The sequence below is a fragment of the Chiroxiphia lanceolata genome, chromosome 3 (genome assembly GCF_009829145.1).
Source record: "Chiroxiphia lanceolata isolate bChiLan1 chromosome 3, bChiLan1.pri, whole genome shotgun sequence".
Classification (NCBI taxonomy): domain Eukaryota; kingdom Metazoa; phylum Chordata; class Aves; order Passeriformes; family Pipridae; genus Chiroxiphia; species Chiroxiphia lanceolata.
In genome coordinates, this window is record NC_045639.1 from 4,106,189 (window position 1) to 4,129,194 (window position 23,006).

At 46.8% G+C, this 23,006-nt stretch overlaps 1 long non-coding RNA gene across 2 annotated transcripts in view; it reads right to left on the reverse strand.

Moving 5' to 3' along the window:
- The window catches only part of LOC116783797, a 279,628-nt gene that overhangs the window by 86,246 nt on the left and 170,376 nt on the right, over window positions 1-23,006 (reverse strand). For both annotated transcript variants that reach the window (XR_004355846.1, XR_004355847.1), the window contains exon 6: window positions 1,953-2,046. This is a non-coding gene — a long non-coding RNA (uncharacterized LOC116783797). The remainder of the gene's footprint in view (window positions 1-1,952; window positions 2,047-23,006) is intronic.

Here is a 23,006-nt window from a genome sequence, read left to right on the forward strand (position 1 = left end):
TCTGTGCAGTGCCCTGAGGGTCCATGCCTTGTTTTATCTCCATCTTTTGCGCTGTTATGGGGAACTGATCACCACTCAAATGTTTTGCCTCATGAGAGCCGGTATCCTCTCAAGAGATGCTTGGAAGATAGAGGCAGATTCCTAAGCTGGTACAAACAAGCAGACGCTCCTTTTGAACATGCACAGGGAAACCAACTGCTCTCATAATCCTACAGGACCTCCAAGAGAGACTGAAGTGTTCATTTCTTTTCCCCCTGGAGCAGCCAGCACTTCTCTGCTTGTGCAAGAAGTAGCAGTCACGGGTGATGGAATCCCAGCCTTTGGCAGCACAAGGACCTGTTCCCTTTTTCCCTCCACTGAGCTGATTTCACGTTCTGAGGCCACAGGAACCAACGGCACCTCCAGTGGGAATGAAATCCCTGTTCTTGCACTTCCTTGCTACTGATGAGATATGAGCTGACAGGGCTGATCCCCGATTTCCGGCTCTGCCGAGAGCCTTCCCAGCCCACCCTGGGGATGGGGACGGGGACAGGGATGGTGCCCTGCGCTCATGGAATGGGAATTACACGTTAGGAGTGGAAACACCACGCAGGCTGGCTTCCCGCTGAGTTATTTACTTGCTTGAAATGTCAGCTGGGCTATTTTTCTCCCCCTCCCTCCCTCTCTCCTTCCCTTCCTCCTCCCCATCCTCACCTTGCAAAGCAGACAAAATGCCAAGCAGAAATGTCACTCCAGCCAGTAAGTTCGCTTTAGGGCATAAGCTGCACTTTGATAATGGTATTTGTTCTGTGGGTGGTCAAATTCCCCTCCACCTCCCCTTTTTGGTCCCAACCATTATCTCATGCAAAGATAAGGTTCATTATCCTCGGAGCTGTGGACACTGCAGAGCTCATGAAGCTGTTCACGGTGCTTATTAACGATTGCTGCTTTCATGTGCCTTTTAGATTTATTCTGCTGCTTTCCCTAGGTGGGAAGTCTCCAAAAAACTTTCAGAACCTCAGTTTTGAGGCACACATATAAGTGCAACCCATAAGTTGTTTATGGCTACCATTAAATCTAACTTTAGTTTGCGCTCGGGCTCGCAGTTCTGCTAGAAACAATAAGTTTCCAAATCCAAAAAATTAACTCAAATTCATTTATATAGTTTATATTTTCACAGGCTTAGTCTGAGATTCAGGTCTATCTATCTCTCTCTTTTGCAGCCTAAATGACAGCACTGTCCTGCCGTTCCAGCAGCAGGAATAGATATTCCTGCTTCTGTTGGTTAGCAGGAGGCTTCCTAATCCTATGACTTATAAAGATAACATCAAGAAAATTCAAAGAGGTTTGGTACAGTTTCTCCCAAACTGATTCACACTTTAAAACTTAACTCCTAAAAATACTTAATTGCTTTACATTGGCATAACTCGTTTCAGGTGGAGGAAAAAAAAAGAGATCCTGGAACTCATCCTGCATCTACTCTAAGAGGACTGCACAGCTTTTCATGCACCAGAACGTCACATGCCTGCAACTTTTGAAGTAGACACAATGTGAATGACAAGATGAGTAAGAGGAGATAATATAAGCACATAAAATGAGGAGCAGTGCCAGGAAAACAGGCTGAAACAACTATTTATCCCCCCCCCTTTTTTTTTTTGTATAGCGTAAACGATGAGCTTTCAATCTGAAAGGAATACTTTTCCACAGAACAAAAATCTGGATGGTGCCACTCTTCACCCCAAGATTACACTGTCATCCTGAATGCAGTGAAAAGAATTAAAAAACCCCTCTATCTACAGGAAAATAATAAACACAATAGATACAAAGGGTAACATTATAGAAATATAATAGCTACAAAAGGTGAGTAAACAAAAGCTTCTGAATGCATAAAACCTTCGAATCTTCAGGGCATAAAATCTACATTTTACTGCTTTGGGGATGGGTTGGCTTTTATCTGCCTATTGCACACTTACCTCCCCAAAAATGGTTTCTCTTGGCTGCTGTCAGAGGTGGCTCTTGGCCAACTGCATCCCTGGCTGTGCCACACAACCCAGTTCTCCGCAGGCACTGCAAAACAAGGAACACAGTCTCAAACTCCACAGTCAGGTTCCACCCCCCCCCCCCAAATTGCACTAATAAGCTCATCAATGATAATGAGCAAAAGAATAGTAATTTAAAAGGACCCAAATTCGAAAAATATCCAAGTTTTTACCCTTGTTGTCTTGGGCTTTACCACTCAGTTAGGTTAAAAGAATTCATTTGAAGGGAGGCCAAATTTTGTTCTCAAATTCATTTCATTTACCCTACAAGATGTACGGGGTTGCAAGGACAGATGTGAGAACTGAATTTGGTTTTTGAGAGGCTTAAAATAGTAGCCAGACCCTGGAAACTTCTGTTATCTTAACATCAATTTTTAACCTGATTAGAGAGAAAGTTTCATTTGTTCTCTGTGGCAATTCCTAAACTATGAGGTCATACAGCACTGATACCCAAACTCCATTCCCTGTTAGACCTTTACACAAGGAATGGAGTCTTTGGGATTGGGAGTAGATTCAAGTTTGTAAACCAGTTCATTCTTCCAAAAGCAAGCAATTTGGTGGTAAACCTTCCATATTTTAGCAAAGCCTCTGGGATCAGTATATGACCTGTGCATATATGCCTTCACATATGCAAACACTGGCATGTTTATTATAGGCTTATCTAGCCAGGCTTTACACAATGATGTTGAAAATGAGGGAATCAAGTGAAAAACGACAGCTGGCAAAACTTTTGCCTTGCCCTTTGCCTTTTTGTATGTAAAAAGCTCTTTCTGCTTTATGGTCACGGAAAAGTGTACGAGAAGAGTGTGCCTAGGAAAGTCTGCTTGGATCACTGCCATCACTAGAACAAACTTATCTTGTTCCCCAGAAGACCAACAGTTCTCTCCCCTCCCTTCTTGTTTTAACAACCAGCAGTAATAATACCACCCTATCTCATGCTGTAATCCATCCTCTGAAAAGTGAATCTGAGATAATCAGCAATAAAGCTGACTTAGCCCTGCTCTCTGACAAATATCACCTTCTCCACGTGGTCATGGGGAACCTAAACCTTCTCAAGCATGCATGGTGCAAGTCCTTCCAAACCAGAGAGGCTCCTCCTTCCCTGAAATCCAGAGAGGCTCCCCCTTCCCTGAAATCCAGGTGAGACGAGTGTCTAAATACCCCAGGATGCTCCATATCAAAAAGCCTGGCCCTGGTCCTCAGGTGTGAAGAAAACAAAGACCTGGCTGAGAAAGAGCCATGGCTGATTCATGTCATGCATTATATATATATATATATATATATATTTATATATATAACCCTTTTCCATACAGGATCACAAAAACAGGTAGGAGAGCACAATCCATCCAGAGCTGTCACTGCAATCCAGGCTACAGATACAGACACGTACTCCTGTCTTGTTAAAGTGCCCTAACGTAAATTTGGCAGTGGAAAGGCTCAGTGGGGCAAGCTCTCATGGAAAAAAAAGATAAAATGAGAGTAGATAATGGTGCTAAACATGAGTGCATGCAATTATAAGTCCACAGTGTCCATGTCTTTCATGTGCAAGCAGATATGGTTACCTCCTTTATTCCCCATGGTTAAAGGCAGCATTTGTGTCGTAACAACTCTTGAAAAAATGAATGAGTTACTTGAGATTTTTTTGCAAGTTACCCAGGGGATTTGTTTGCCACAACTGACCAGGATGTGAGCAACCCAGGGAGGCTGTGCTCCTGAACTCCACCAGCACCTGCTCCGGGCAGGGAGGGAGCTGTGGCCATGGCACATTGGCCACTCTGCAGCCTCTTGGGCTCCAGTGTGGGTGGCAGGGGGATTTCCTGGTGTGTGGATACAAAGCACAGCTTTCCTGGCATAGCTGTTCTCAGGCCAGGAAGGTTTTACCATCACAGCACACGCTGTAAAGCATTTCTACACTAAACTTGACCTCGGTCATCACTATTATTTTTACTACCCAGATTTGCAGTGCTGTGGCAAAAGGGGGTGGGAGAAGAGCATGGTGTTCCCTGCTCTGCAGAACATTGCACTTCCTCTAGCCCCTCCACACATGATTCCCCATAAGCTGTTCAGATCCCCTTCAGGAAATCACATATGTGCTGTTTTACCACCAAAAGCTGAAGCGAGCTCTCACAGGTTTAGATGCTGTTAAGTGCTGCCCAGAGAAACTTCCAGTCTAAGCTGGGAGGCCACAGATACCCTTTTATCCTTTGCAGCTATTGCACAGGTTGAGATTTTTAAAAGAACACATCATCAGGTCCAAGGACAGAATATTCTTTCTCCAAGTTTTCACTATCACAAACTTTCACCATTGCCTATTCCACGACATTTTAAGCAACACGACTGTGCTGGGGTCCACCTGGTGTGCATGGGCTACGAGCTCCTCAGCAGCACCCCTCCTTCTGCCTCCCTTTGGAGAACTCCTTATGAGACAGTCCAGTCCTCCAGACACAGATATCCAAATATATACCGACCTATGGCAGTGCCTGAAGTGCTGTGCATGAGTCCCAGCCGACGGTCTGAGCCAGAAATGTCACCTCGGGGTGACATGCAAGCCTTTTTAAGCAATCAGTTAAAAGTGTAGCTGTGTGCTGGGATGAAAAGAAGAGGAGGAAGGGAAAAGAAATTTCACTTGCCTGATGGTGAGATGTGTTTGCGCTGCGAGGAAGGAGCTCACGGGCCGTGTTTTTGCACGGCATTTTTACAGGCTTTGGGGCCAGCTACGAGCTCACCGGTTCATGAACTCCCTCTTGGCCAGGGCCCAGAGCTGACACCAGCTGGGCACTTTTCAGCCTTTATAAAGTAAATTACACTCCAGGAGGCTGTCACTCTTTGTACAAATGAGGAAAACCTGAGGTGAAGCCATACCGCAAAATAACGTGCCAGCACAGAGATAGTCACTGAGGTAACCCCGCAGAGCTCAGCTCCTGGCTCTGGAGGGCAGAAAGAGCTGCTGCTGCTGCTCCTACAGCCCCTGGCAATGCACACACTGGTGAGACACTCTGGAAGTGCTGGGGCTGCTCGTGCTAATGGTGTTCTCTTCCCATTAGCAAGCTCTGCTGACTTTTCAGGCCTGGGTCTGAGGACAACCTCTGGTCTCCACTATAAAGCAATTTGAGATGAAAGCTGCTAGTCATGTAACGGGTATGGTTATGAGTCAGCAGCTTCAACAGTTTCCCAAGGTTTTTGTTTTTACTTTAATGTCAAAAGAACAGCATGAAATCCAGGTCTTACCCTCAGTTGTTCCCAGCAAGAGGAATAACTCATATTTCCAAGGAGCTGCTTAGGTGACAATTTCACCTGGACGTGTGAGATCAGCTTTCACCAGCTCCTCTCTTGAAAGGAAGAGTGCTCTTATGGAGAGAGCAGAGGTCAGTACTTAGGAGATCTGGTCTCAGCCCCATGACAAGAAGGTATGTGACCTTCAGCACAAGTCTCAGCATCCCAGGACTCAGCTCCTCCCTCTCGACTGCAAAGTAAAACAAGCCCTTACCGTTTCACTCCAGTCCCCTGTGAAAATGCTGTTGCACCCTGTTGCTCTGTGAGAGGGAGGTGAAAACTGTGCTCCTGATCGCTCTTCTATGAAACAGGATATTCATTTACCCCTGAATGGCCAATGCAAAAGCGAAAGTGAGTTCAGGGCAATAAATGTGGTGAGGGACCGAATTTGAGAAGCGCTCTCTCTGTGCTTTGTGGGCTGCCCAACCTTCAGCTGAAACTGCTGCATTTTTCACAGTCCAACCAACACGTTTGGAAAAAAAATAAAGGGAAGCAGCATAAGGTACCACAGCTGGATTTGCCAGGTATGAGACAATACGAAAGCAATGCAACTTTGAGGGCACAGGAGGGTTTGCTCCCATCTCCACTGGTAGCACTAATAACGCCTTGCATGTAGCAAACACTGCAACAGCTGTCAGGGTTAAGCAGCCACTGTAACTTACCCTCAGTGCTGCAACGCTGCCACACAGCTCCATACAGGTCACTCTTGTTCAGTTTAGGGCTCTGTCATGCAGACACACTGAAGAGTCTTTCTTTCAGTACAAAAGGAAGATGATGTGGCTCTGGTGGTTAACCCTCAGGGCATCCCCATGAGACAGGGGAGAGGTGGGAATGGGCTGAGAAACTGCAGCAGGGCTTTGCTGAGTCCTGCAGAGCTGAGCTGGACACTTCCTGCCCCCAGAGACTTCACTTCTGTTCCCTCAGACCACACTACCAAACCAGCTTTCCTCTACTATCTCAACAGAGAGGAGATCCCATTACACAGCTCATTACACATCAGAAGAGCCCTAGGCTTAGTCTCAGCACTAGAGGACAGTCCTACAAATGGCTTTTGCCCAGAAACGGACTCCCAGGCAAAGCTGGTGTATTTTCACCAGAAAATGGGTCAGCACCCAGGTATCAAATTTGCCACTGGGAACCAGTGATTTAGTATCATCACCACCAGTGAGGACTGCAGGGAAACTCAGAACAGCCTGGGACAAGCAGGTGAATGGGAAGACAAAACTCCCTGATGACAAGTGTAGGTAATGCCTCCTACCAAGTACAATGGAAAATTACTCATACCTGCATTTGGCACACACATATTCCCTACCATTGCCTTTGGCCAGGGAGAGCTGAGCTCAAACAGCTGAAAGAAAAATCTCCATATCTGGTACAGCGAGCCAAAGAAGTAAATAAAGTATTAAGAAGGAGAAGGATGTGACAGAAAACCAGACTGAACATATTCTAGTAATGGGGTTTCTTTAAAGTGAGTTAATGGCTGCCTTCAACCGGGTCATTGGTCTGCAGCAAATAACAGCTCTGCACAAAGCCAGCGGGTATCAGATGTCTCTCTTTTTGTGTGTGAAAGGAGAAAGTCATTTATGTCGGGAGGTAGCTGGAAACAAAAGGAGCCACCGTCCCTGACAAGGTCTGATCCCAAGACAAATCCTTGGGCAGAGGTGGTTACCCCGACTGCTACTGGATGGGTGCAGGCACTGCCTGGCAAGGTCTGGGAGGGGGAAGGAGCAGACCCAAGGGGTGATGGTCTGCAGAACCCCGAGGCTCAGACATGATTGGCAGGACAGACTCAAACGTTGCCAGCAACAGGACTTTCCTCTGTTTGCTCCTCTTGGCTTTGGGGCTGGGGCAGTCCCGAGCATTCCTTGCGAATAAACAGGTTGTGTCAAGGTGCGTACCTGGCTTGTGTCACCCATTTCTCCTCCTAAAGGAAAACATCCTGCAAGGCCTTAAATACTGATTTGCCTCTCGGACCAAAGGGGATACTGTTCATTGTATTTGCTAACATACCCTTATCGCTGCAGAACAGCAGGAATAGATTCAGAGGAGGGTGTGGAGGAGCAACAAAATGACAAGCAGCAGAGAAGTTTCGGTGGAGAGTGAAAAGTGCAGGTGTGTTTCATCTGAAAGTAGGGTGAGTAAGTGGAGATGAGACAGGAGCGTTCCTCTAAAGAGTGGAAGGGGATGGGGAGCACCTCACAGGCATTTTACATCCCTTAACCCAAGCCAAAAGACCCCTCAGTGAAACTGAGACAAAAGAATCAAGGAAATTAAAAAAAAAAGCAATGCCTCCATGTACAACTAACCTAGAAGAAATGGGTTATAGAAATGCTACAGAAAATCACTGTGACCAAACACCTCAAGACCATCAAAGCAGGACTCAAAAACTATAAGGACATGCAGATCATCAGTTTGTTTCTAAGCAGATACAAGTCCCTGTATTTTCAGACATAAACAAACCAGGCTGGCAGAAATAATACAGAGTTATCTGCAAGGCTTTTTTTGTATTATCCTGAAAAAAAGAGAATTGATCAATAGGTTAAAGAAGATGCTGGTGGAAGCACTGGACATTACAGATGATGATGAAGAAAGTATTATCAAAAATAAACTTTTGGACCTGATTCTGAAGAATTCCTGGCTTCCCCTGGTGTTTTCATTAGTTCCAAATACAAATAGGATGTATCCTTGAGAATGATAACTTCTTAGTATGAGTGAAAGTGGCAGAACCCGATTCAAAGCACAAAGAGAAGAAAAGCACACTTGAGGTAAGTTTAACTGCCCAGGACACCTCTGACAGATTGGGGTGGTTTTGATTTAGTCTCCCACACCCACACACCAGGCCTCTGGAAATGGGAAAGCTGCAAACTGCACCTGAAAAATAGCAATTGCTGTGCAGGAAGAAACTAAACACACCTTGGTTTCGTGTGCAAGGGAGGCATTAACAGGAAATCAACCGAGTCAACATTTAAAAAACCTTGCTGTCGACATGATCAAAAGAAACACATCTGTACATATGGGAATGGAGCCCACAGACCATGGAGGTCTCTGTTGCACCAGCTGTTCCAGCCAGGAGGCCCTTTGGGTGCCCTCTCCTTGTGCAGACAGCATAAGAGAACAGGGAGATGTTGACACCAGGGAGTGAGCTGTGTAAGAGCCAGGACAGCATCCCTCCTTCTCCTGCCAGTCCAAACAGCAGAGCCCACTGCAAGGAGCGCTGATGGCAAGGGAGAGCTGCCTTGGGGTGATGTCTCACCTTGGGGCAAAGTGCTCTCACCCTCACCACAACCCTCCTGTCCAACAGCCTCAGACAGCGCCAGTCACTCCCCACAGCCCCAAAACACACAGGAGAACGAAGCCCTTGCCCTGGGCTGGGAGAGTGGCGTCACTCCCTGGGCTGGGAATGGGTCTGCCCCTGGCAGGAGTGACTCCCCAGAGGGACCTGCTCTAAGGTAGGGCTGACCCACAGAGCAAACTGCCAGCAAAGCCTTGTCCAGCAGAGAACTAATTTAGTCTCTTGTACAGTTGATGAATGAAGAATTTCCTCTTGGGACTAAATTACAGGCCTTGTCAGGGTTGCTCTTTCGTGATCTGTTATTTAGATGTAATTTTCCAACAGGGCTGGAACACATAGCCATGAGCTAGAATAGTATTTGCTGTGAACAGCTGCCACACACCGTCCCTCACATCCCACACCCTTTCCACCCTCCCCGGCATCCCCCCTCCTTCCCTGTCTCCTGACACACATGGGAGACCCACTAGGCACAACTCACATAGCATTTGTTAGATCCCCATTGAGGTCCTTAATTAAACCACAAGAATGGCATTTGCCCACCTTCCCTGCACCCCTGTTGTACAAAGAGTCAGGTCTTGTTTGAACACGCTCAAAAACAGACGAGAAGGCTTTTTTCAGACACTGATGATTACAACCCTGTGTCAATCTTTTTCCCCTTTGGCTTGAAGATAGACTTGTGATCCTCCTTTGGCTTTTTGAACTGTTGGAGGCTGTGTAAACACACAGTGTGTTAGTAAAGCCGTGCTGACCTAATGGCTGCTAAGTGCAGGGTGATTATGTTCAAACCCCCATATCTCACTGCTGTCTCACCTGGTCTGAGGTCATCAACTGCGGGGTCTGAAAGCAAAGGCAGGGACACTCTAGTTGGCCATCACCTAATGAAGAAAAGGTTGGCTGGGACTATTTAAAGGAGTTTTATAACAGTCCAGTAATTGTTTCGGGCTTTAACCCCAGGATGCTCTCTCCAGTTAGGAGGCTCACTATTTTAGTGCAGGGCAGTAAATCTGAGTGCTGAGGGACCACATTACAGAGCAGTCCACAGACCCATCTGGGAGTGACTCAGCTGGACATGCAGCACAAATCCACACAGCACGGAAGCAATCCAAGACCAGGACTCTATTTAATCCACCTGCACACCCTCACACCTTTCCTCTAGGTGAATTTGGCTGTGTGCTCAGAAGCAGCCAGCTGCACAGCCTGCACAACTGCAGGTCCCGTAGGTGAGGAGCTGGGATCCACACTGGATAAGCGACGATGACCGAATAGCCCGAAATAATTTTCCAACGTAATGCTGGTGTGGAGCCTAAACAAATCAAGGAGCTGCTGACAGCAAATTATATAGTTTTAGAATAGCATAAAGAAGCTCAGAGGGATGAATTTGAACTCATTTGCACGCAGGGGTAGACCAAGCATCTTATTTTATAGCCTCCCTGATGATACCTGGCACTTTGACACTGTCCAAACATAAGCCCCATGTGATCACTTCTGGCACCTGCAGGACAGTGTGCGTGGGCCCACAAGTCTGGCTCAGTTCACATCTCGGGCCAGCAGGCTGAGGAAAGAGCCCTAAGAGTAAGGAGTTCCCACCACAGGCAAGATGTGAGCAAGGACCCTCTCGGGGACCTGGAAGGTTCCTGATACCTGGTGGTTTCCCACTGGGTGAAATCACAGCAGGCCAGCCCAGGGTGGCTGGACAGACTTGGAGCAGGGCTGGCACCTCTTGCTTGCCTGTAAGGAGCCTTCATTCCTCTGCCTGAGCTCCCGAGGTCCTGCTTTGCTCCAGATGGAAACCATAATACTCTCATTTGACCGGACTGGAGGCAAGAGTAGTAACTCCAGGAGAAGAGAAAGATGACAGCCCCCAAGAGTGCAGGTGCTCTCCCACAAGAGGTACCTCATCCCCACAGGCCGCCAGATACAGAAACGTACTGAAACAAGGGTACTGCTCTGCGGGAAGGAGGGATTTCCATCTGAACTCGGTCCCTGTTCCTTCCTGACTCCGGCAGCCCCGAAATGCTGTTCCCTGCGGGAGCCTCAGCCTTCCCGGGAGCTCCGGGAGAGCCGCGGCCGCGCTGGTGGACAGGCAATAGAAACAGCACCATCTACTGACACTGCGGGTGTGCGGCCGGGAGTCCGCGGGGTTACTGGGGCCGGGACACGCGAAATGCCATCGCATCCCACATCCTTCACATTCTGGGACGAGAGGGCGGGAGCACAAATGTTACAGTGCATTTACACCCACTGCCGAGCCTCGACAACATGCACTAGTGTGGCTCTCTGCTAGAGAGAGAACGGGAATCCCATTTGCAAGCCTACTTCTTTCTCTGCACGTGAATCTCCCGCCAGATCGGCATTTTCTTAGATTTGTCTGTGATTTAAAAATATCTCCACAGTCTCTGCGTGTTGGCTCCTTGGAACATTTACCAACCTGAGGAGCAAATGAGGGTCCTGCTTTCCCAAGTAACTGGGCAAACAGTAAACCAGGAGGGCAGACCTGGCTCCCAAAGGCCATCAGTCTGTGCCCGCTGCAGTTGGCTTGTGCGTGGAACTCTATGGACGTGCAGGTGGGTTTGCTCCATGTTCCCTGCTGCATTAAATAATGAAGGACTTCATCTGACCTACAGTTTAGACTCCTGTGTCATGTCTGATGACAGTGACTTGATTTGCAGAACACTTTTGTTTGGTGCAGTGTGATGACAGAGGATTTAGTTCTGGACCAGGTAGCACAGCTGCATCCGTACGTGCCCGCCAGCAGCAAGCCAAGCCAGTGCTCCCACTGCCAGAGCTCTGGATGCTCACTCAAGTGACACACAAGAGCCCATACACAATAGATTTTTCATTTCAACAATGCGCAGGCACTTATATTTAAATGGCACAAAATTAATTTGAAAGGGTTTTTTCCAGTATCCACACTCTCCATGACAACTCTGCCTTCTCTATAACACATAAAATACCCTCTACCTGTGAAGAACCAGGCAGGAAGGCTGCATTTCTACCTCCCAAGGTCCCATGGCTTGTGTTGTGTGGCATACTCTGCCTTATTTAAAAGAAAACCAGCAGCAGCTCTCAGGAAAGGCTGAGAGAACGGCTTGGCAGCTTTGTGCTGAGCCCTGGCGCTCACAAAGCTGCGGTCACACAGCCAGACCTCTCCTCTGGGAACAACACTTGCCTCTGCACAGTCTCCTCCCTGTGAAAATTTGTATTTCCAGCATTTCCTTGTTCCCTGAGCACACCTGTTCACTGGGAGGAATGTCTGGTTGCGCTCCTTGAAATGAAATGCTCCGAGCAGTGGGTGATGTTGGGCGCAGGTTTGTGAATGCTGGCTCCTGCTGTGCTCTTTGGACACAGGTGCCAAAACAGATGGAGAAGGGCTGTTCACACCAGGCAGGGGAAAGAGCAGCCACATATCCTGACAATCACAGCCCTGGCTGCTGAGAAGATAGGAGCCATCCTCATTTTTCATGGAGCTTCTTTACCACCACCTCCCTCTCATCTTGCTTTCTCACAGCTCCTCTCTAGCATGAAGTCACAGTGGAGAGGTGAGAAATAAGCACCCAGTGCTGGTGGATCCTCATTGCTTCTCTCCTTCATGCATATGGCCTGAAGTTTCCCATGGCAGCTCCTGGTGACCACAGCCAGGAGAATCCCCGTGTCCCAAGGACAACAGAAAGTGCAACACAGAATCACAGAACAGTTTGGGTTGGAAGGGACCTTAAAGACCATTCCACTCCCCTGCCATGGGCAGGGACACCTTCCACAAGAAGTTGTTCAGAGCTCCATCCAACCTGGCCGTGAACACTTCCAGGGATGGGACATCCACAGCTTCTGACCACATGTGCCAGGGCCTCGCCATCCTCACAGTAAAGAATTTCTTCCTAATATCTAATCTGAAGTGACCCTCTGTCAGTTCAAAGCCATTCCCCCTCGTCCTATCACTCCATACCCTTGTAAAAAGTCTCTCTCCAGCCTTTTTGTAGCCCCTTTAGGCACTGGAAGGCCGACCCCTCATCACACTGTCAGGGCTGAAGTGCCCAGCTGATACAGTCTCAAAGCCAACTGATCCATCATTAGAGATCACTCTCACTAATGTGGGGAAAAAAAACCCCTAAGATTGTTTTAAACCCTCCTGGTAGAAAACAGCCTTTCCAGAAAAAGAGTGGTTTTGACAGAGGCGAATGTTCTCTGGATCTCTCTCCCGCCTGCATCCCACCCTCTGCGGCACCCCTTCCTGCTGCCACCTCTGGATTCCCGGGAGAGGAGGAGCAACCCGTCCCTCTCCGCACAGAGGCACTGAGGGATGTTGTGCCAGAGAATGACAGTGAGGAATTGCTCAACCTTTGCCAGTTTGTGTTGAGAGAAGGGTTGGCCACAGCTCTTCTCAGCCATGTCCCCAGCGCTCAGGGTTCTACTGCGAATTTCAGAGGGCTCGTGTTTTCCTCCAAGACCCATTGGATGAGCTGCTCCTGCTTTTCCTCTCACTCACATTTTTTCCTCTAGTCTCAGTGTGATTTGGAGGTACTTTAACAACTCGGAAACCGAAAGCCAGTGAAAAACTTCCCCAGATCCAGGGTTATTTTTGAGTAATTCCACCACTTTGCGGGCAGTCTCTGAGCTGACACATGCCTGCTAACAGCACTGGAGATCCTGCTCCAAGGGCTGGAGACCAGCTTTGATTCTTTCCATTCATGATCTTTAAGAGCTTCGCTCTGCAGCTGCCACATCTCTTGCAAGCACAAACCCTGACACTCAGCATTTAGCACTGCTTTATTTATGGGGGGGTTGTTCTTGCTCTTCCCCATCTCCCTCACTTAGTAATTCCTTGATGATTTTACATCCAGTTTTACCTGCTGCAAACCTCGGTGTCCCTGTCGTATTTCCCCTGCCCCTGTTGTCAGTGCCAAATATTTCAAACTGTCAGGACATCACTCCACCAAAATTCCTCGAAGCCACTGGTAGCCTGAAGGTGAAGCATTTAACCCTCCTGCATTGGGGTTAACGACTCTGATGGCCCCTGCTTTAGCTTATTAGTGGTGGCCAGTCCCTGCTGGTGGCAGCGTGGGGACAGCTTTCCCAGGGGCCATCCTGGAGCAGCTCCACCTTCCAGCTCCTGGCTGAGAACAGGAGCTGCCATAACTTGCCTCACTCCAGATCCCTTAGGATTTTCCTGAAAATGTGATCTGTGTTGCATTTTTTCATACTTCTCAGTTCGTCCCTAGTAGGAGAAGGGGTGGGGTCAGGTCTGTTTTTAGCGTATTTTTCCTTTGGTTTTAAAGTTTATTTAAACTGACTCACATTTAATTGTCCTAAGGTAAACAGATGAATCACCCAGGGGGGGATACACCTCCAAAGGTCAGGGTTTGAAGCAAGTTTTTTTACTTTCTTTCTTTTCCTTGGGCTTAAAAAAGGAAAAGTGAGTTGGTTGGAAAATAAAACTATTTTATTTGGGAGTTTCGCAGACAGTGACTCAGATTTTTTAGTTTCCTGAACTTTTTACTTTTATATAAGTAAGACTCTTGATAAACAGGTATTGGGCCCACACCTGTCATGGAAAGAGCAGCAGGAGTTCAGCACAGTGTGGTAACAGAAGCCCTCTTGTTCTGCCACTGGAATTAGCTGGTTGGCTACAGGGAGATTCTTGATAACTCCTAATTTGAGCCCTTCAGACCCAATGTGCTTCAGGGCCCCTTTTTTTCCTCCCCTTTTGGAAAGATCATAATCACTCAATGAGAAAATACTATTAAAAAAAAAAAAAAGGCAGCAGCAGAAGAAAGGAGCCACAAGCTGAATTTTGCTTGTGGCAAATGTGGTCCCTTGAAATCCCTCGACGACTCGCTACTTGGATTTTTCTCTCCTGTTAAACCCCATTCCCAGCAAAGGGCTGCTATTCCTACGTCTGAGTGGGATGTAACTACAGCTCTGTGTTGGCATGTTGGCTGTGGAGCTGCTACCTGGAGCGGGGTAAGGTGGTCAGAAAACAGGCTGTACGTTTGTATTTCCCGACATTTCCACTTGGATCTGGTTTTCGGGCTCGGAGCTATCCCAGCTGGTGCTAACAGGACCTGTATCCCTGCAAGAAACACTTTGCTCACTTGAGTTTTGTTGTTGATTCCTTCTCTCCTGCCACTGACAGAGAGAAAAAGACACCAGTGAAGGGCCATAGAGACAAGGCTGTAGAAATCATGTCACAGGAAGAGTGATGGAGAAAAGAGAGATTTGCTGCAAGTACAGACAGATTTCAGCTCCTTCAGCCTCATCATATCTCCTCCCTCCCCAAGCCAGGCAGCACCAGGACCATCACATAATCTGGTCAGAGATTTATAAGCAGAAGGGAAAAACTGAAGATTTCTGAGCCCCCATCTGGCCCCAGGGTGAGTGACAAGACTCTCTGGCTGTGCTCTCTAGATGGTGAGCCCATCATTCCCTGCTGGCCTGGGAGACATATGCTTCCCTCTTGTTCTCCATCAACAGAGAGGTACCCCAAGTTCCTCTCGTTTTGGGAACTGAGATGCATCATTCTGCCAGCATTGGATACAGCAGGGTTTTCCCACAAGTTCCTCATTTGCAAGAGCTTTGCACTTCCCTTTCTGTACAATATGGAGGGCAACGACACTTCCACTGAGATCCCCCTGAGATACTCAATCACCACGGTCATGCTTTGATTAGATGCATTTCTCCATGCAAAAATGTAAGGAAATAGCCATTTTCCTGCCGCATTTCTCCTGATGACTTTGAGGGTTCTGAAATTGGAAACAAGAGGACAAAAATTCCACATCTCTAAATCATCCAAAATATTTGCTCAAGTGGAAAGACACTCATCAGAAGTTTGCATAACCAACAATGCATTTCACTGGTTTTTTGGGCTTTTTAATTACCATCTTTTCTCTAGCTTAGTAGGAATAATTAAATGTGAACTGATAGCTGAGATACTTTGTGAAAAATAAGTATATATGACAACAGTAATTTAAAAGGCAACTCCTGCTACATTATGGTGACATTCCATGAATGTCAGACCAAAAAAAATTCATTCCTGCTTTTCATTGCCATTGAGTTGCAGTGTAAGTCAATGGATAATATTCCAGCACTTTATCTTCACATGTATGGTAGCAAAAGTCTTCCCCAACTTGACCTAAAAGTGATACAGTGAATTTGAAGGCCACCCAGATCAATCAATATTTGTCTGCTGAGTCTCTGAGCATCCACAAATAGTCCCAGTTGGAGGCAGGAGACTGGACCTTTGGTGTGGTCCAGTATGAGCATCCCTGTGCTCTTTTGTCCCTTGTGCTCACCCTGAATTCCAGAAGCACTATCAACAGTCTCATTTAATTTTTAAAATTAAATTTATAAATGCAGAGATTAGGAATTCAGTTTAGGGGAGCTAGGTTTGCAAATATGGTCCCCAAATCCTCGGGAATTCATTTATCCCTGCACTCTGGCTTTCATGAAAGCCAGGTTTGAGCAGCCCCAGGTGCCTACAGACAGTGAGAGGTGGAAAGTCAAAGCCATAGTTGCTTGGAACGCTCTGCAGAGGTAAAGAGTATTTAGAACTGAGTCCATAAACCTCACTCTGACTGTACATGAAGCCCAGCTGCTGCTTCCCTGGGAAAAAAACCCCAACCATTCCCATGTTTCATCCCCACGCCCTTTTGGGTTGCTCAAAGCAAGCCCCAAAGCCGCCACATCTCGCACCTGGAAAGAAACTCGTGGTTCCAGACCCACTAAACGTCCCCCACAAAATCTGCTCCTGTTTGGTTTGCCCTTGTTTGCTGTCCCAAACCATTTTAACCAGAACCGTGGGAGGCCCCCATGGTTTTCCCTTCCTCCCACAGAAAGCCTCGGTCTTTGCAGAGACACCTACTCCCTGTCATGGTGCCATTCCCTGCCTCCAGAGGAAGCGAAAATCCATGGCCAAGCTCTGTCAACATTGTGGAAACCAAAGGGATTTGATTTCCCTCGGGAACATGGGGTCTGTCTGTATTTACACTGAAGTTACTGGAGCCTCCATGGGCTTTCCCCTCATGCCCTCTCCCTCTTGCTCTCCCTCTTTCCTTGGGATGTATCCTTGGGAACACCGAACTGCTCTGTGTGTTTCTTTAGTTCTGCCTCTATTAGCAGCTTCCGTGTGCCCTTCCAGCGCCGAGCACGGAGCCCTGGCAGGGAGGAGATCAAACAAACACAGCTGCTGCCGTGTCCCTCCTGCCGGGAACAGCTCCCCACTCGCCCGCGCCCGGAGCCCAGGGCGGCCGGGGCGCAGGTGGAAGCGGGTGGCTTTGAGGTCGAGGTGTAAATACCCGTAATTAGACAGGAATTACATTTAATCCCCATGACGGGGTCTGGTGGGAAACAGGTGGGGCAGAGAGCTCAGAGATGCACACTGGAAAAAATCCTCCTGACTCGACTTGATCTGCAGCCCGTGGGAGCGCACGGAAAGAATCCCCCGGAGCTGGGATGGGCTCTGGACCAGGGTTCTGGGCTAAAGCAAGGGGAGTGCAATAGGAAAAGCTGCATGCACAGGGTGGATTGGCAATTTTAGCAGCTTTCCCCTTGGCAGGGAGAGCTAAAGGAGAAGAGGGGGAGAAAATCAAAAAAGAAAGAAGAAGAAGAATGACAACTCAAACCACAACCGGAGGGTGGGGGAAAAGCAGAGGAAAGGGAATTCACATCTTCATTTCACAGATCCTCATAAGCTCTACTCTGACACACCTTGCAGGGAGCAACACAACAGCCTGGGCTGCCAGAAATAAATGTTACGGCTCTCACGTTCCGAGTTCTTCTCTTCTCGCCTTTCCGGAGAGTTATTTCAGATGTTTCTTACAATCTGACCTCTGAGCTCCTTGGAAGATTTACTGAGTGCCTCAAATGCCGTGGGTTTTGCAAAGCTGATGTGGAGCATTAGCTATAGGAGCATGTTCCAGTGATGTGCAAATAGGTCAAGGCAAAAACTGAGCCACTAAGGTAACCAACCAGGAATGCAAACTGAATGGAGCCTTTTATGCAAAGGTGAAGGGTTCAGTTTTTTCCAGAATTATGAAATATTGAAAAGCTTGTGTCAGAGCCCTCCTACTCAAAACCTTTTGATAAGCAGAGATGTTTTTAAAGCTCCCTAAGCTTCACTGCATTTGTCCTTGCACCTCTAAAAATGTTGGTCTTGGAAACTCACCTGTAACTACAAATATGTGGTTGGAAAATACAACTTTATCGTAACACACAAAACCCTCCAGGAAATCTTGAATTTATGTTTGTGTTGTGTGGTTTCAGACTCGCCAGTGTTATCACATCTACCTGGTTTTGGTGGGGGTTTCTTCGTAAAAAGCAAATCATCTGTTTTGTGCTCCCCTGTCCCTAATCTCCTGCCCTTGCATGTAAGTTTATCCACACTCCTCCTCTGGAGTACGTGGGGGCAGATCCTCAGCTCAGGTGTAAGTACACTCAGTGCTTTTGATGCCGACTGAAAACCTAAGTCACTCTCCTTACTGGATACTGAACAGCAGCCACAGAGATCCACACTCCCAGCTTTGCCTCAGCAATATTCCAGGCTGAGTTTACAATTTTTCTTTCCAAGATGACTCATACCTGTGAATTTATTTCTCATTTTTCATGACCAGAGTGCCATGTTTTTCACTTGAACACTCAGGCAAATCCTTCCTGGAAGTTTGTGTTGATGTTTTAAATCCCTTTGATTTCTTCCATTCTGACACTTAACAGTTGCAATGATTCAATTAAGAAATCAAAGCAACACCCAGTGACCCAAACAACCCAAAATATACCACCAGCACCAGAGAGTCAAAAGAAACAAAAAGGGATACATGGAGTAAAACACTTTTTTCCCCCTCTCATTTCAAATGATTCAATAATGTCAAGGTGATGCCAAAAAACGGGAAAATGAAAGTCTAGTCAGAAGCAGTTCTGAACCAAGAAGGTTGAATAACCTGATGAATGTTTCTAACCAGTGCTCTCGGCTGTAGCGTTTTGACTGTTCCTATGGAAAGGGGGAACAAATTAAATCCGTGTCTCACCCTCCTCTGACTTGACAGATACCTGTCTCCAGTTATAAATGAAGATCCTTCTGTGCTCCAGCAAGTGCCACTCAGTGGGAACATCTAAATCCCATCTAAAAGCTAATTTTGGACAGACGTGGATAAATGTGCCGAGGTACCTCCATTCGATTCCACTTTAATGTTGATTTTTTTCTAAGTTGCTAAGTAGGTCAGTGCCAGAGATGCCAAAGTCCCTCCTGGTTTGCAAAATATTCCCACCCATTTAGGTCAGACCCTGCAGCACCTACATCTGGCCAGTGGCTCGCAGTGAATCAACCCCTGAGCACAAGCAGATGAACGCAGAGCCAAGCTGCAGGGTGAGACTCTGTGGGACGGCTCCCACGTGACACAAAATTCCTGTTCCAGCATCGCCGAGGGCTGGCAGGCCCAGCTGCTCCGCACCCTGAGCTGCTCTCTCTCCTGGCCATGGGCTGAATCCCACTGGAGAGGGATTTGCTGGGCGTCTGCCCCACTGGGATGATGCTCCTCTGCAGGGAAACTCGCCCGGCCGGTGGCACGGATGCGAAAACAAGGAGTTGCTGAAAGGCACCACCACGGCATTACCACCACACAAAGAGCTGCAAATTTCCATGACCAGCCTTCTCATGGCTTTTAGTCACACCTTGAGCCAGGGAACGGAGACACATGTGATAATTAAAGCAAAAGGATCTTTTTGAACCTTTAAAAGATGTGAGTTTGGCTGAACTGGAATCTTAGACAAAGGTTCACATGGGTTTTTATTTCCCCTGAGCCAGTTTATCCGCCTTTCCTCTTCAGACAGGTTTACATTTTAATCCTCAATACCTGTGAAGTTATTTATGCTAGTTTGTTTGTTTGTTTGTTTCCAATTAACTTTTAATTCATTTTTGGGTCTGAGTAGGATATTTATTTTTCAAAATGCTGGGTGTAACCATTTATACAAACAAATCTGCCTCGCTCATTTTTCCCCTTTTGATGTTCATTTCCATTACTTTTAGCCCCATGTGGGGTGAGAGACTTTCCTACATGTCCTGGTAACTCCATTCTCAAATAGGTATCAGTGACCTCAATTCCCTCTTAACAACTGATTAACTGATCAGCCTGAAAAGCTTAGCCACACTTAGGTTAAAATAATTTCTTTTAAACCAGATGAAAACATCTGCAGAACATGACCACTTTCATCAATCTGTGCCCATATTTTTCATTCATCAGAAACCCTAAATCTGCAATGTTTCAGCCCAAATGGCCCATTCAATCTAGCCCTCAAAATAAGAGTACTTGGGGTTTGTGAGGTTTTCACCTATTTTTACTTTGCAGTTTTTAATGAAACACCACCAGGAGAATGACAACAGCAATGGCAATAACAACAAATACTTCATTTTCCAACCTGCTGTGTTTTGTATATGACTTTAGAGTCCACTAAACACAGGCTAGAAATACAGAGAAAAAAACCACGAGCTGGCTGCCTGTTGGAGTATCTCCATTATCTTACGCTGGGAATCTCCTCCAGTGATTCCATAACTGCAGTACAAGTCCCTGACTGGATGAAGGAACACATTTGTTAAGATAGAAAAAAAAGAAACCAAACCAGGCGAGTTGTTTTTTTTTAAAATTCCCGTAAATTCAGTCTCCCTGGTTCAGATTCTCCCTAATTTTTACACAAGAAAACACAGTCCCTCTGTAATCTCACACAAACTGCCCCATTGGCCACCTCCAACCTTCCCAGGAAGCTCTGCCTCAACAGCACAATTGAGACCTATTTATTTAGAGGATAAAATTGAACAGGAGTTGTACAAAGTGATTTGAGTTTTACACACTCATGGAAGTCAGCAGAGATTAATTTACTGCTCAGGTCTGCACAGCACTTTACAAAAGCAAGGCAGCACAGGTACAGGCCTCTGTTTCCCCCCATTCCCTTGCTGAGTGGGTCTGCAGGTACAGCACTGTGCTACTGGCACGGAGGGATGGGCTGGAACATTGTGTTCAGTTTTCCATCACAGCTTGGTCACAACCCCAATCCCCCTCCCTTCTCTTCTGGCAGACAAAAGGGACAACAATCCGACTCGAGAGCAATTCATGTCTGCTCTACAGCCCCTCTGGAGCGCCAAAGCAGATGCCTTCTGGGAAAGAGAATGAGATCCACAGGTTTCCAAGTCCTCAAATCCCTCAGCTTCAGGAGGACAATCGTTCCAGCTCGCTGTGTTTGGGGGATTCAGCAGTTGTGATGAAGGAGGGAGGAGCGCGATGTGCTGCTTATTTGCTTTCTGGCTACTTGAACGGTCCTGCCGTTTTCCCAGGGGTTGAAAGGACGATGCTATCATAAAGCTGACTGAAGGCATACAAATTCCACAGGCACTGGGGAATCAAAGATTTGCTTCCAAACACTGGGTGCATTTCCAAACTGCCCACACCTCCCGAATGCGGTCAGGAAACCTCATAAGAGTCGACTCCACTTTAAATGGTCTGAATCCAGTTGGGCCACAAACACCATGAGAAGAAAGTTTCTCATGCCACAATGAAGAATTTTTCCCATGTAGACAAGGCCTTAATTAATCTTTAAAGTGTTCCAGTTTTAATTTTAGGTCACAGTTGGGGCTGGTTCTTACTGTGGCTCCTGTCCAGCAAAGCTCTTAAGCACATGGCTAATTCTGAGCATTTAAAGTAGCCTCGTTAACTGCTATGGGATTGCTCACATGCTCCAAACTAGGCAGATGTTCCAACTTCTGCTGGATTGGGACAGAACTTTGTCCTCCTGCAGTCACAACAACAACCCAACGTAAGAGAAAATGCTCCTCATCCCACCTTCAAAGTTCTGTCTGAAGGCATCCTGGAAGGGCCAGACAGCTGGCAGGCTTTGCATTAGTTTCTCCACCACAGTATAAATTACCTCTGATTTGCTTAATGACTGTTTGGAATCAGGATGTCTCAGCCCCGCTAATACAATGCCCCATGGGCAATCATCCTTTTTTATTTTTTTTTAAGGAGATTCACAGGCAAAGTACATTTTCAGCAGAATAAACCACTTCACACAAGGGTAGGTGAACTACGTGCTGTATAAGAACCTCGTCCCTGGCGAAGGGAATCGGTGTGTGCTCACTTTATCGTGCTTGGTTTGAAGCAGTGCAGTTTATTCCTTGCTAAAAAACAACATTTCTTAACGAGGACATATCAGCCAAAACATTGATTAACTGTGGCTTTTAACAACTTACTCAAAGAGGTATGAATTTAATTAGCCCTCGTCAAAGTAAGAAGAATTAGCATTAAGCTGCTTTATAACTCAATTCTCCTGGCTGGAGGACAAAATGAAAGGAATAATTTTTTAAAGGGAATGATTAGAAAGGTGATTAAGTTAGCTGTCATGTTTGCTTGGGCTCCAAATACAAATCTGTTTTTAAAAACCAGAAATATGGCAAAGGCAATCGGAGAAATGCTAAAGGCCCTGATTTGTCTGACTCTCTGACTTGGGTTACATTAAAGAGCATTCTGAAGCAACACGACCAGTTAATGTGAAGTTCAGATGGGATCCTCTTTGCTTAGAGGTCTGTCAAATGATGTTCAAGATGTGCCAGCTATCTGGCTCCAGACCCCATGTTTTTTAATTAGTGTTGCTCCTCCTGGAATCTGATGGACATTCCTGATTCTCATTTTAGAGAACGAATCCCTGCCAGTTGCCCTCACTTCCAGTTAAGGCCCCAGTACACAAGTTGCTGCCCCAGTGCCTTCTCCTGACCCCTCTGAATGCCCCTCCAGAGGCATTTGCAGTCAAACTGTGAAGTCTCCTGGTGTTCCCCCGTGCCTTCCTGGGGCTACACGGCACTGACAAAGCTTCCCCTGATGATGCACAACATGCCCAAGCCATGCACACAACAAAATCCAAGTGCACTCATCTCAGGACCATGATGGTTTTGCTGGTGGGAACACATTTTTTGCTCTTCTTCATGTCTGTGTCTTCAGCCTGGGATCAACTTGGGGAAAAAATATTTTAAAAAGCGATGGCAGAAAGGCTGCTGAAGAGGGGATCTAAACAAGAAGAGTGTACTCAAACACAGCAGGCTCTGCAGAACCTGTGGCAACAAGTGGGAAAGAGAAACCAAGGAGAGTAGAGAAGCTCCAAAACACTGCAGTTAAAATAAGAAAGGATCTGGAGTCTAAGACTGCTCAGAGAAGCGGAAAAACCTAAAGTATTTCTGGGAAAACGGCCACTGGAACCAAAGTGTTTCCACTTTCAGGGGCCCCCAGGGCTGGTGGAACTTGCTCACACAGTGCTCAGCAAAACCTGGAGCTTTTCAGGACAACTGTGGCTTGTTCAGTTGATGACAGACACAGGCTGAACTCTGCAAAAAGTACCAAGGGGCAGATCCTGCTTTCAAATGATTTATGGTTATTACTATCTATGCCTAATTGAGAAAG